Source organism: Corapipo altera, unplaced genomic scaffold (genome assembly GCF_003945725.1).
Source record: "Corapipo altera isolate COAL_440 unplaced genomic scaffold, ASM394572v1 22, whole genome shotgun sequence".
Classification (NCBI taxonomy): Eukaryota; Metazoa; Chordata; class Aves; order Passeriformes; family Pipridae; genus Corapipo; species Corapipo altera.
The window spans coordinates 16,273,072-16,286,966 of record NW_020884886.1 but is presented as its reverse complement, the minus strand read 5'-3'; positions in this window follow the sequence as shown (position 1 = coordinate 16,286,966).

The window sequence follows — 13,895 nt, the reverse complement described above, 5'->3', positions numbered from 1 at the left end:
TGGTTGTTTTGAATGCTTTACCATAACATGCTATGTGTTTTGGAATGTTGATTGTACATATATGTGTTGTACATATATATTAAGATGTAATTTTTTGACTGTGAAATATATTTTATGCTAACAGAAGGCATCATTGGCACTGTCAGACCCATTGATTCTCAGCCACAGAGTCCAATCTGTGTCTTGTGAGTTGGCTTTTTATTTGTAGACTATAATAGACACAGTCATTTGGGAATACTATAATGGAAATCTACTTTTGAGAAGTATTCATGTTGCTATTAAATGAAATTGTATATTTTACTACTAATGTGTAAGTTTCAAACTGTTTCAGGACAATATTTCAAATGCTTAGCATAGCCATTCATATTTGAGTTACACTCCAGGATGTAAGAGCTAATCAACTTTATGTAAAAAGCTTTATGCTTTTTAAATAGTTCCACGATGGAAATAAAGTGCATTAAAACGCTCTGCCCAGGATGACTTTAGCTACTAGATTGAAGTTTTGAAATATTTCTTATTCTTTCTTTGAAATGTCTATAATTGAATTCTTGGTCAATCAATGGCACGATGTCTGTAATCATAAGATGCCATTTGTTTCATCAATATCATCAACTGCCTCACAGAGAAATATGACAGTGTAATATTACAATCAGTGGAATCATGTGAAGTACATTTCTGAAAGGTTAAAATCTACATTTTTACCATTTCTGCCAGGGAGTAGCTAAGCAAGAAAAAAAAAAGAAGAGTGAGCATTTTGAATAGTAATCTTTTCCTCTGGCCTTTAGTTCCACACAATATGCTAAAATGATAGCTGCTTTTGAAATACTACGTGCATTTTTCTTTGAAAAATTTCCAACTTTTTCATCTAATATGTAATGTCAAGCTCCCGTTGAAATGGAAATAAGCTGGTATCAGTATTTTTGCTTATTAGTCCACCTGTAATTCAACCCACCTGCATATGTCCCTCTGGACTTGGCTATAATGTGCAAGCTGGTCTTTTTGTTACAAGGCAGGGCATTTTCTTATTAATATATGTAACTGTGTTTGTGATATATTCCCAAGGGCTTTGAAAAGACTTCCTCTGTGTCTCTGAGCCAAATGGAAAATGTAAGACTTCCAGAAAATTTTCAAAAGCTTTGATGTTGCTAATAACACCATAGGTGGGATTTGTTTTTGAAACATATGGCAATAAAGATAAGAGGGTATTTCATGTTTAAATCTTCAGTTTCGAGATTCCTCATTACCAGCCCACAACCATCAGTAAATTCAGTAAAGTTTCTGCCTTTAAAATGAACTATTTGTCTTCAATTTCCTAGCCACTTCCATCATAAACTTAAGCAAATTATTATATATAAAAGGAATAATCAAGGGAAGATACAGACTTCTGTTGTGAGAGCAGTTCCTTGGTAATTGACACTCATACAGCTGCTCAGATTTTAGACTTCTGACTCTTTGCTTCACAGCAGAACACTCTCTGCTCATTTTTCCTATGCTACTTTGGGCTGCCACAGTTGTGGTCTATTTTCACACTTGTTTCAAGCAACTTTAGTATAAACAATAAGAACACTTCAGCTGTGTGTTCGCAAAGAGTGTCTCTTGCTTAGTAGGTGTCAGTTGTTGAATCATCACCCTTCCCAGCCATAACTAGCTGCCTTTCATCTATGTCCATTTGTTTAATCTGCCTTTTTTCTTCCATCCCTACTTACAGCCTGTCAGCATTAGTGACTACACTTCCAGCCTCAGCCTTCCCATTCCCATGCACTGTTGTTAGAAATTGTGTTACTACATTTTGCACTTCCTTCCCATTGAGATCAATCTGCTATCACTGTCCTCAACAATACCCATGGAGCATGTGTATTTGCAACTTCTTGTTGTCTGTATAAGTCTGTTGTAAGATGGGAAATTAGATTTCTAAGATGCAATTAAACATCTAACACAAAGTAAGTGGCTACCTTTCATTATTATGAAACTGCTTCAGACCAGACCAGATGGATTAGTTTCACTGTAGACAAGATGCACTTGAGAGACCTAGGCATCCATCTTGAGAAATATCACATCCTTAGAGATCACAAAATCCAGAAGCAGCTACAAGCCTGTAAAATGTGCACAAAACACACAGAAGGCAAGGATGCAGCTCTCTGTATGAGCAGTTATGTGGTGAGGGTCAGACTGTGTTCTAACTGATCAGCTTCACCTTATGGACAATGCCCCAGCGGATTGGTGAACTCCACATCGTGAAGGTGTCACCAGAAGTGTACAAAACACAGCCAGCTGATACGAGTAGGAGAAACAGGACAGAAAAAGAGCAAGGACAAGGCAGTGTTGGAATAAGAGCTCTAAAGGACCATGGACCATTTTCCCAGTCTTTAGAAGCAGTCCAGATAAAATTAATGGAGATATAAATTTTATCAAAATTTACCATTGATACCAATCCTTCCAGACAATGACATTTGTTCCTCATTTCCTGCACTCACTCTCAGTACTCGTATCTTCACCTTTAGCTGCAGCTCCTCAAGCCTAATTAGAGGGTTCTGCACAGGTATCTTGATTTGCTATTAAGTCTGTTTCTGTCTACTTATGCCTGCAATGATCCCTTGCCTGCCAATAGCTGGTAAAAAGACATGAATTCAGCTCTACTTATCTCTCCTGGCTCTGAAACTATATGGGTCCAAAAACTGTATCTCTCACCAGTGCACATTTGGCAGAGGCCACTTACTGAAAGAAAAATTGTGTGGAAATTGGAAGAGATGACATTCTCTCCTCTCTTGCGCTAAGTAATCCCATGCTCAACACAAGTACATAAGAATACAAATCATCTGGACTGTCTTCAATTCCTGTAAACAAAATCACGTGGAGAAACAACATGTTTTCTAAAATTCTTGTCCTGTGTTCTCAGATTCTTTGAATCTTGTAGTGCACTTGCTGACAGGTTTTCTGCAGTACTGTGAGTGAAACCTCCCCATCTCTAGACCGTCCTGTCTTAGCCAGGACCTTGCCATTGATGACAGGAGTGTCTCTTCAGCAGATCCACAGAGCTGCTTTACTAGAGCAACTTGATAATTAAGCCACATGCAGTGAGGCTCAAACATCTACACAGAGTAATTCTGTGTGTAGCACCAGTACTAAGATGGACAGCAATTGCACAGTTGCTCACAGCATGCAAAATTATGCATACCAAGTATGTATAAGTTCCCATTTTCCTGCTTCTACTCCCTGGTCTATCAAGGGGGTTTCTGGGACAATCTTTAAATCCAGTTTTTACTCTTTCATCTGTATTTGTATTATCTCCTGTGGTAGGTTGACCTTGGCTGGACGCCAGGTGCCCACCCAGCCACTCTATCACTCCCCTTCCCAGTGGGACAGGGGAAAGAGCAAGATGGAAAAAAACTCCAACTTGTGGGTTGGGATAAGGCAGTTTATTTAAAGCAAAAAGTAAAGCAAAGCTCGCGCATGCAGAAGCAAAAGATAACACAATTTATTCTCTGCTTCCCATGAGCACCAATGGTCGGCCACTCCTGAGCAGCAGGGCTTCGGTACACATGACGGTTTCTCAGCAGGCAGGCTTTGGAGACAATGAATCCCTGCCTTCCTGCTCCTTGCCTCAGCTTTTATATCTGAGCTGGTATGGAATATTTATATCTGGCATGGTATGGAATATCCCTTTGGTCAGTTTGGGTCAGCTGGCCGACTTGGGTCCCCTCCCAGGATCTTGCCCTCAACTAAGGAGGGAATGTTACAGTGCTGATGCTGTGCTTGGCAGCAGCCAAAACACCAGTGTGTTATCAATACCCTTCTGGCTACCAATGCAAAGCACAGCACTGTGAGGGCTACTGTGGGGAAATGAACTCCAGCTCAGCCAGACCCAATACATCTCCCTACATGCTGTGTAAGCTTTCATTCTATCCACCAAAATTGTAGTCTCCCTTGTATATATATATTCCTTTTCCCTATATGACATACTTCTGCAACATGCACATCTAGCACATATGTGCAATACACCTACCTCCCTCAACTGGGCAAGTTTCTTGGGAGACTGCAAATAGCCATGTCCCACAAGCCCAGCAGCAGTGTGTCTCTCTTGAGTAACAAGAGTAAGGAGAGTTGGACTGTGAATCGGGGCTGCTTAGTGGTACACTAAAATCCCACACATTCAGCAGAGACATAGGTGAAATCTGTGTTTTAGCACTGTTGCTCAGAGATTGTCCTTGCCTAGCTGTGGATGTATCCTACTAGAAGTGAGGGATCTGACAAGCTTTGTTGGCTGGTCTCCTTCGGGAGTTCTTTGTAAGGCACTCTTAAATGTCTACATCATTTATTCAGCGTAATTGTTTGATGGTGATAGCTTAATGAATGAGATTTTTTGCAAAGTCCTCGAATTCATCAGAAATGCAGGTCTGCTGCTGGATATGATAGGACCTGGTAACTCATTAGTCACACCAGACAAAGAGCAGAAACTACTGCAGTAGATACTTGTGATCTTGACTTATTTCAAGTAAGAGTCTGCCACATCCGTGTGTCCTTTTTTGAAAAACACAGAGGCATCAATGCAGGTGCAAGACAACAGTTTCTTGGATAGCATCTCACATGTCACACAGAGTAATCTGTGTAGTGATACACTCATTTATCACTTCTGGATGTGCTTTCAAACTCAGAACTTTTTAGATATGTTGTAACATGGCTAAGATTGCTCAACAACTGTCTTCAAGAATAGTGATATGATTTTTTTCTTCTGGAACAATTTTTCAAACAGTTTTTCCTCTTAATGTTCAAGGAGAAAATGTTCTAGTGGTGGTTATGTGGCAGTCACTTCTAGGACTTGGTTGGCCGAGGAGGGAAATGAATATCCAAACTTGATACAGGTAGAATGGCACAACCTGTCAGCGTGTTTTGGTGGTGCATCACGAGGATGGTGATTGAAATACTGCACAAATGAAGTGCAGACCCCACGTGTGGTTGAAGGAATGGCCAATGTTGTAGCATTCAGAGATTCATCAGACCTCAGTGGTGGTGGCAGCAGTACCCATATCAGTTTGCTGAATTTGTGAAACTGAAATATCCAGTCAATGACAGCTGATGTAGGCAGAAATGTAACTGTCTGTGATTTCATGTTATGCCTTGTTCTTCCACACATCAGGTGTCATAAGCGTCTATAATGGCAAACATGGGCAGTTGAAAGAATAGCATGTTTTGTTTTGGGAATAATCTCTCATTTCAAAATGTTCTCGAATTTAGAGAATTCTGAAATCAAATCCCATGACTCAGAAGCACTTACATGGAGTTACTCAACCCATCCCATTTGTGCTGATCCAATTTGCAGGCAAGGATGCTATTTCAGTGACTGCAGCAGCCCTTTATGCTGTGAGTGCTTGCTGCTTGTTCTCAAGACCACTGCTTACTTCTCTGAGGAGCGGTGCCACAGTCCTGCTGGTTCTGCTCATTCTTCTGGAGGATTACACCCTTCCTGACAGAGCTCTAGAGCTTTAGCTGTGGAGTGGGACATGTCTTGCTGAAGAAGCAGTAGCAAACAAGTGTGACTTCTTGTGGTTAGCAGTATGAACAAAATCGCCTTCACAGGGAGTAACTGTGTGTAACAGAATTTCTTTGTAGGCCAGAAACAATATTCTGCATGTGGAGCAGTGGCATCTCATCTGGATATTCATACCTCAGATAATTTAAGTGGCCTTTTATGCATACATAACATTTTTTGCCTTCTGCTGTCATTTCCATATCTATGTAGGAGTCTGGTGTCTTTTTCAGAGAAAAAAATCAACAAGTCCAACACAACCACTATTGCTATTCCCTCTTTTTTTGCATTTGTCAATATCAAGATTTTTTTTTAGCCTTTCCTTCTTTAATCTTTGCATATCTTTAGAAACCCATTCGACAGCCTGACATGGCAAATAGGTTGTTATAACTTTGTCCTCTTTATTGTTCAGTTATCCCGTTGCTGGCTAGCAGCCTGTCTGGTTTTGACCATATGTCATTTCTTCGCACTTGTGGCATTTCTGGCTCTAAAAAAGCAGATTTTTTGCAGTAGATATATTTGCAGATTACTAATCGCCTTTTGTAATTCTTGAAACTTGACTGTATTTATGAAAAATTTTAGTGCTGTTAATGATGCTACTTTTTTTAAATGCTTAACTATCAACACCAGTAAATCATTACTATAGCTGGGCATGTGCTCTGCATGAAAAGTAGCACTATAGAATTAAACAATATACAAAATACAGCTAAGTTAGTACAGTACATCACCAACAGTGATCCATACAATAAAATATGTAGATGTCAAGTCTTGCCACTGGTGTTTCAAAACTGTACCCTGCTCCTAAATAACAATATTTCTGGAAGATATTACACATGCTTTGTTGAATTGTTGCTACAGAAAGCTGATATTCCACCTGAGTATCACGTAGTTATGACTATTTGAAAATGCTCTGCAATAAACTTAGTTACCTTTTCCTTTTAGAAAAGTAAAACTCAAGGTACTTGGCTGATTTTACTTGTTTATATACAAAATGACAGTCCTAGCTGGGAATAGGTAGTGGTTTCTATTTCCAAGAGGTCTGTAATGAATAAAAAGTTTCTTGTATGGAAAGTATGAGATACTCAGAGAAATTTGAAAAACATCAGGGCTTATCAATTTAAGTCCACTCAAGAATTATGATTTATAAAACTGGAATGGCAAGGACATTCAATTCTATAGTAGCTTCAGAGATGAAATAAAAGTTCTATTGACAAGTGTCACTAAAGAGCAATTTACTAAATTGTTTGAACAACTGTTTCTGTTGCCTTCATGATCTATGTTTATAAAGATCTACTTTTCATTTTGTTTACTCCAATACTGTATTGTTTTTAGTGCTGATACAGCTCTCTTTTTCACATGTGACCTTTTTTGCTATATTTTTCAATATGTAAGTGTGAAGCAGAGAATAGAGAGAGAAATGGAAAGTACAAAAGAAATTGAAAGTTCAAAGCTTTCACAGAATGCCTTTAGGTTCTTGAAGTCTTTCAAGTCGAAAAGTATGATGAAAATTAATTACTTGCTGGTGACAAAACATAATTAAGAAATAATAATGCGTAGCACAATATACAAAGTCTAAACAAAAGTCATAATATATTATTAATATCTAAAATATTTATCTAGAAGCTATTTTTCAACCCAACATCCCAATAATTTGTTTTTTAGGTACACAGATATAATTTTAATGAACTGAAATAAAGGTTTCCAAATGAAAATTGATATATTTGGAGCTATGATATTGTTGCATCTAGATTACATTTCAGATAAGGCCTTCTTCACTAGTAGATTCACACCACTGGAAGTTGGCTACCCTACTTTAATTTTTCTTTAAAAACTTTTTTTTCTTGTATCTGAGCTTGTCTATTCCTCAATTTTTGCTAATTACCAGCAATTGTAACTGTAATAATGTTCAAAGACGTGCTTATGTCCTGAATATGCTTGTGGTGAACCTTCACGCTTCAAACTTTAGGCCACCTGTAAGTATCTAGTCTAGGTAAGGTTTAAAGCATCTGTGTTTAGTTTTGTATAGTAAACGAAGAGAGGTACCTCCAGAGGAACCTGGAGGATTGAAGTCACATGCCTTTGTCATGGTTTAACCCCACCCAGCAACCAAGCCCCACACAGTCGCTCACTCACTCCCCCACCAGTGCGACTGGGGAGAGAACTGGAAGGGTAGAAGCTAGAAAACTCACAGGTTGAGATAAAGACAGTTTTTGCTTAGGGAAAGCAAAAGCTGCATATACAAGCAAACCAAGGAATTAATTCAGTTCTTCCCATGGGCAGGCAAGTGTTCAGCCATCTCCAGGGGAGCAGGGCTCCATCACACATAATGGTGATTTGGGAAGCCAAACACCATTGCTCCAAACATCCCCCCTTTCCTCCTTCTTCCCCCCAGCTTTATATACTAAGCATGATATCATATGGTATGGAATATCCCTTTAGTCACTTTGGGTCACCTGTCCCAGCTGTGTCTCCTCCCAGTTTCCCATGCACCCCCACCTTCCTCACCAGCATGACAGTACAAAAAGCAGAGAAGGCCTTGGCTCTGTGTAAGCACTGCTCAGCAATAACAGAAACGTCTCTATATTATCAAGTCTGCGTTCAGCACAAATCCAAAACACAGCCCCACACCAGCCATTGGGAAAAAAAATTAACTTTACCCACCTAAACCCAGCACAGCCTATTTTAAGATAATGAGATGACCGCCTTTAGTGTTAACTTGATTTCAGCTGGGGGTAAGTTCACACTCTCAAACTTCATCTGAATAAAACTGCAATATTTTAATACATCTTCAATGTTTTTAAGAGGTGATACAAAGCTAATCATGATGTTGTAATACAAAATGAGCTCTTTAACTATTTAGAAGAAACAGAGTTTGGAAGTAAATGAATAACATGTTAATGAGGAAGATATGCTGGTGAAAAGTGTCGTAGTAAAATGAGGTACACATTGCCTTCAAGCTTATGCTACAAAAGATAGAGTCATGAAAAACTGGTAAGAGCAATGTCAAATAATAAATGCCCAGAAAGGTGTATGAATACTGAGGATCCTATAGAGATACTTCCTCTACTTGTGTATAAAGATAAAAAATATTTTGCTGTTGATATTTAAAATGTAGATTTTGGTGTCCCAAAGAATGAGGCCTGAAAATAGATCTCTGGATACACTTTGGGAAATAATTTTGCAAACTATGTGTTTTCCCTAAAATTTAATAGATTTTGCACATAAGAAACTGACCAAGAAAAGGCAGACAATTTTGTTGGCAAATAATAAACTACTCATTCTAAAGTCAACATTAAACTTTACCTACCTAAAATACTTTTGAAGTAACTATTATTCACAGATCCTTTGTAGTATCTTTATGACTTGATCATTAAATTTTAAAATATGATAATATTTTATGTTTAAAGCAAAAGAAACTTGGAGACACCAAAGCGCATCACTTGGTGTCCTGAAAAAGAGATGAGAAAATAATTCATAATTTATTTGCAGAATTTTTTTCTTCTCTCCTACACGAATACTTCACATAGAACACTTACCCAGTATCAAATCAAGATGTTGAGAACTGGGTTAGTTTTAAGTTAAGTTCATAATTTTGAACCGATATGCTTTTTTTGGTTTAACCATTATTGAATTTAGAAATGCTTGATGTGTTTGGACTGATAAGGTATTTTTGTCCCTTAGCTGCAACTCTGTACACCCCTCTTCTAGAAGAAATAAAAATAAATAACTTTTTTTTTTTTTGTAGATGATAGCATCTAAGTCTTCAGATATCTCTGTGATTTCCTCTTTGGAGTTCTGAGTCCATGACCTGTGATACTGAAATTATTTTATTGAAGAATGTTCATTAAAAATATAATATATTATCTTTTCCCCTAAAAATGAGTAAACACTATAATATTTGTGACAGTGAAAATGAGTGTTAAGTGTAAATGTTTATAAACTTAGAAAAAGTTTATTGATTGATCAATGATAACGGAAAAGTTGAAGAAGAGAAAAAAATTATACTCAAAGGAAGTGCTTTTATAGAATGCAGAAGAGATGTTTTCTTCCTCATGTTTTCTTCATTTTATGAAAGAGAATCCATGGTCTAAGGTATTTATTCTTAAAGAGCAGTGGTGATGATTAAAGTCTCGTTGTTGTAGGTAAGCATTTAACCTTGAGAATGATAAACACTCTCCTAAATAATATCGCTATGTACTTGCAAGTTTTAAATGGCAATAATATGGTGAAGGATATTAACATCATCTGCATAAGAAAAAAAGTTTTTAATCCTTTCTGCATTTGATTGTAAAAATATATGTAAACTCTCTAGCCTTACATATGTTGTTATTTAAATTTTATGTATCTTTTTTTCAGGCACCTATTGTTACTTAGAAAACTAGACAGAGAGTGTTTGCTCCTGTTCAGTGTTTCCACTAGCCCAGAGTATTTCTTTCTTCACTTCACTGCCAATCAAAGATTGATTTTTATTTGTTTTGTTCTAAATGCTCAGGGGCAAAGTGGGAAATAATTATATCTTGCTTCAGCTAGTTGAAAATCTATGCCTTCAGGGGCAGCCCATCTGTGCTGGAAGGCTTGCCCAGACCAATAATTTGCACTTTATGCATTGATTATTACAACAGCAACTCTTGCAAGGACTGTTCTAACATAAACTAATCTAGTGTTCTTCAACATGTATGATCTTACAACATGAAATATGCTTTATTACTCATGATCTGAAATAATAGTCACATGCAGGGTATTTGGTCTTTTGTTAAAATGCCCTTCATTAAAAACTAAACCTATACTGAAAAATTCAGCTCTCAAATAGAAGATGCATAATGGACAAGATGACTTGTGAAGAATGAATCAAATTAAGTATTGTTTCCCCTCTCACAGTTAAGAAAACATTTGCCTATGAAAAGTGCATACTGGATTCAAATAAAAAGATATTAAAATGCAGAATCATATAATCATAGAATGTTAAGGAGTTGGAATGAACCTTAAAGATCATCTAGTCCCAATCCCTGCTGCCACGGGCAGGGACACCTCCAATTAGACCAGGTTGCTCAAGGCCTTATTCAACCTGACTTTGAACACTGACAGGGTTGGGGCATCCACAGCCTTCCTGAGCAACCTATTGCAGTGATTAACCTCCCTCACAATAAATTTTTTTTCCTAACATCTAACCTAAATTTCCCCTTTTTCAATTTGTACCCCATTACTCATTGTCCTGTCACTACAGTTCCTGATGAAGAGTCCTTCAACTTCCCTGTGGCCCACTTTCAGATGCTGGAAGGTTGCTATGAGGTATTCATGCTACTTTCTCTTCTCCAGGCTGAGCAACCCCAACTTTCTCAGCCTGTCTTCATAGAGGAGGTGCTCCAGTCCTCTTGATGCCTAAAATGGAAGAAAGGAACTTTCTAGACAATATTAGTACAGATAAAGTAGAGAGCAGGTCATTATTAAAGCTCTTTAGGTACACTAAATACATAAGTGCACATAAGTGTATGATACAGTATAGGCCTAGTACAATTTTATAATACTAAATAATTATCATATCTAATGGATTCAACCAACCTGAAAATTGCCCACCCCCAGAACCTCCCTCAGGTCCACCCCTCGGCACACCTCCCCGGAATTGAGTCGGGGGTCTCAAGACCCCTTTCTTCTTCACCATCATCATCTTCAGCATCACATGCCTTCTTTAAAGCGTCTCTAATGTCTCTGGGCCTCCTGGGTTGCTTTGACTGCAATAATATCTTATGTCCTTCCAGGTACATGTCCCAAACAAGATGTACTTGCTAAAATCTTTTTCCTTGAAAAGAGCATTAAAGGAAACTTGAAGAATTTTGTGAATTTGGTACAAAGCATGAGAAAGGGAGTTTAGTAACTGCTAACTGCTATTTTAAAGTGTTAGAAACTATACAGATGTATTAAAAATCTATATGCTACAAATCTTAAGAATCCTAAGGCATCACTCTTATCAACTTCTTGGCCCCCCTGGACTTTCTCTAACAGTTTCATGTCCCAACATAAATCCGAAGTAACACATACTTACTATTGCAGTATTTGAGAGAACCTATTTCTGAAAGCTGTATGAATTCTTCACCAGATTAAAAACTGAGTACCATTAGAAAGGATAAATATCTCAGATTTAACGCTGATTGGTATGGGTTTTTTGGGTTTTTTTTAGCTAAACTCCCTGTTAAAAGAATGCTTCTGAGATAAAATGAAACATGAAAAAAAGAATTAGACAATCTCAAATATTAAAGTGAAATTATTTTCTTTGCAGATACAGGTAAAGAAGTTAATAAGTTACTTTAGAATAGGTAGCTGAAAAAGCTGGAACAGCTTTTCCTGCTGTTAATTCTTGTCATGGTCATGCTTATGAGAGTGTGATAAAGATGATACCAGTGTTTTGCCCCAGCTCTCTAGTTACAGGCAGTTCCTTTGGGATCTTGGAGTTCTCTATTGCGCTGCAGCCAGCTGGGAACTGGTACTGTGCAGACTTGAGTGTGAGGGGCTGTAATTGCCTGTCAAAAACATCTCTGTCCTCTCATTCTGTACTGAGCATGGTTAGTTTCACAGCTGGTTTAAATGAATAAGAGAAATAAAACCTCATGAATAAAGGTCACAGGTATGAAATATGCCTGCTATTACTATAACAGAGTAGTGACCAAGGTTCTGTGCCTGCATATTTGCCCAGTTATTGAAAACCTCATGTCTCTTGAGTACTTACCTCATGTGATCATATGCAAAAGCCCCAATTAATGACTTGGATTCTTTTATTCTTTGCACCACTGCAACTTTGGTTGGTTGATTTGTTTGTTTCCATGTGCTGCTTAATATTGGCAGAAGAATGCATTTTTTTACCCAAAACTTTCATGTAGGTGACAGATTATGCCATCACTAAAGAAACATTCAGGATGTAAAGAATGCACCTTGCTTCTGTTTTAAGTTGTTTGTTTTTGTTATGTCTTTGCCTGCTGTAGCTAAAAACATAGTGTTGTCAGCCTAATGATTCCATATACCTCTTTCCATTTTCTCTAATTTTTAGTTAAAAGCATACGAAAACTGTGTTTTTCTAGGATTTCATGACACCTCATTTCATGTCCTTAGAGCCAAATTCACCACTGTGAATAAGTTTATCTGCCAATAGTGAATTGTCTGCCTGTCTTTCTATCTTGACTCTGTTTCCTAGCTTTATGCCCTGAGTCAGCAGTAGGAAATTCAAAACATGCTCCATAAAAAATGGAAGCTGCTTGTGAATACAGCCTTTTTACAGTGCAGAGCCTTTACAAGTATAAGCTGATTTTTATGCTTTATTTTATAGGGCCATGCTTCCATTTTCAGTATTTAATGGCTTGTCATATGTGATAGGTCAAGACTAGGCAAGAGTTTTAACCTGTAAATAATTAGCCAAGTGATCTTATATTTCAAAATTACTGAGATTTGTAAACATGAGCTGTAATTCTGAAAATTCTGATTATTTTCATGTCCAGCTTTTTCATGTGAAGTGTTCTTGTGCTGTTTTGGAAATGTTACCTTGTCAGCCCATATGGTCAGAGTTAGCTTCCCAGATAAAGTTCCTATTTCAAAAATAATGAGAGTGATACATTACTTTATATGGTGACACACTGTTTTATAACACAAGCATTAAATGGATGACTCAGAGGTGATCCTGAAGATTTACGCACACAATAAACTTTAAGCATTGGAGTAAATTTAAGTTTGCACATAAGTCTTCCCAGGATTAAATTATAAAATTTAGGTGCTGATTGCCAAATATTTACAAATATTTACTGACAGAAGTGTTCTACTTGGTAAACTATATTTAATGATACACTACCCCTTGATTTTTTTCCATGCTTAAGGCAAAGACAGTGGTATTACCTTGAAATTATCCTTTCTGCTTTTCCCTTCTTTTTTATACTTCGCCCTTACTTAATTTTTTGGGTGTCAAATACAGAGAGTCAAAGTAATTAGAATTTTTTGGTGTATTTTCAGTCTAATTTAAAGCCTGAAAGCTTTACATATTCAGAAAGACAACATAAACAGGTGTTTATATTTAGATCAGATCTGAAGCTTCCAGGAAATGGTTCTTATCAGGTGGTTATACTAAGCATAGAAACGAGATTTTATAAAAAAATGGATGAGAAAATTGCAAGACACTGTGCATAATAAGAAGCTGCATTTTGTTTAACGGGGGCAGTTTCTTGTCTCTGAGTAAAATCCATAAGTATAGAGGTGCCTCTTTTGAGATACTGTTGGGTAAGAAATACTTCTGTCGGATTTTTGAGATATATAAGGTCAATATGAGGGCTTTGCTGGCTGCTTGCTTTGTCAGGTGGTTTCAGTCCTTTGTGTCCCAGTTTTTCCATCTGTAAAG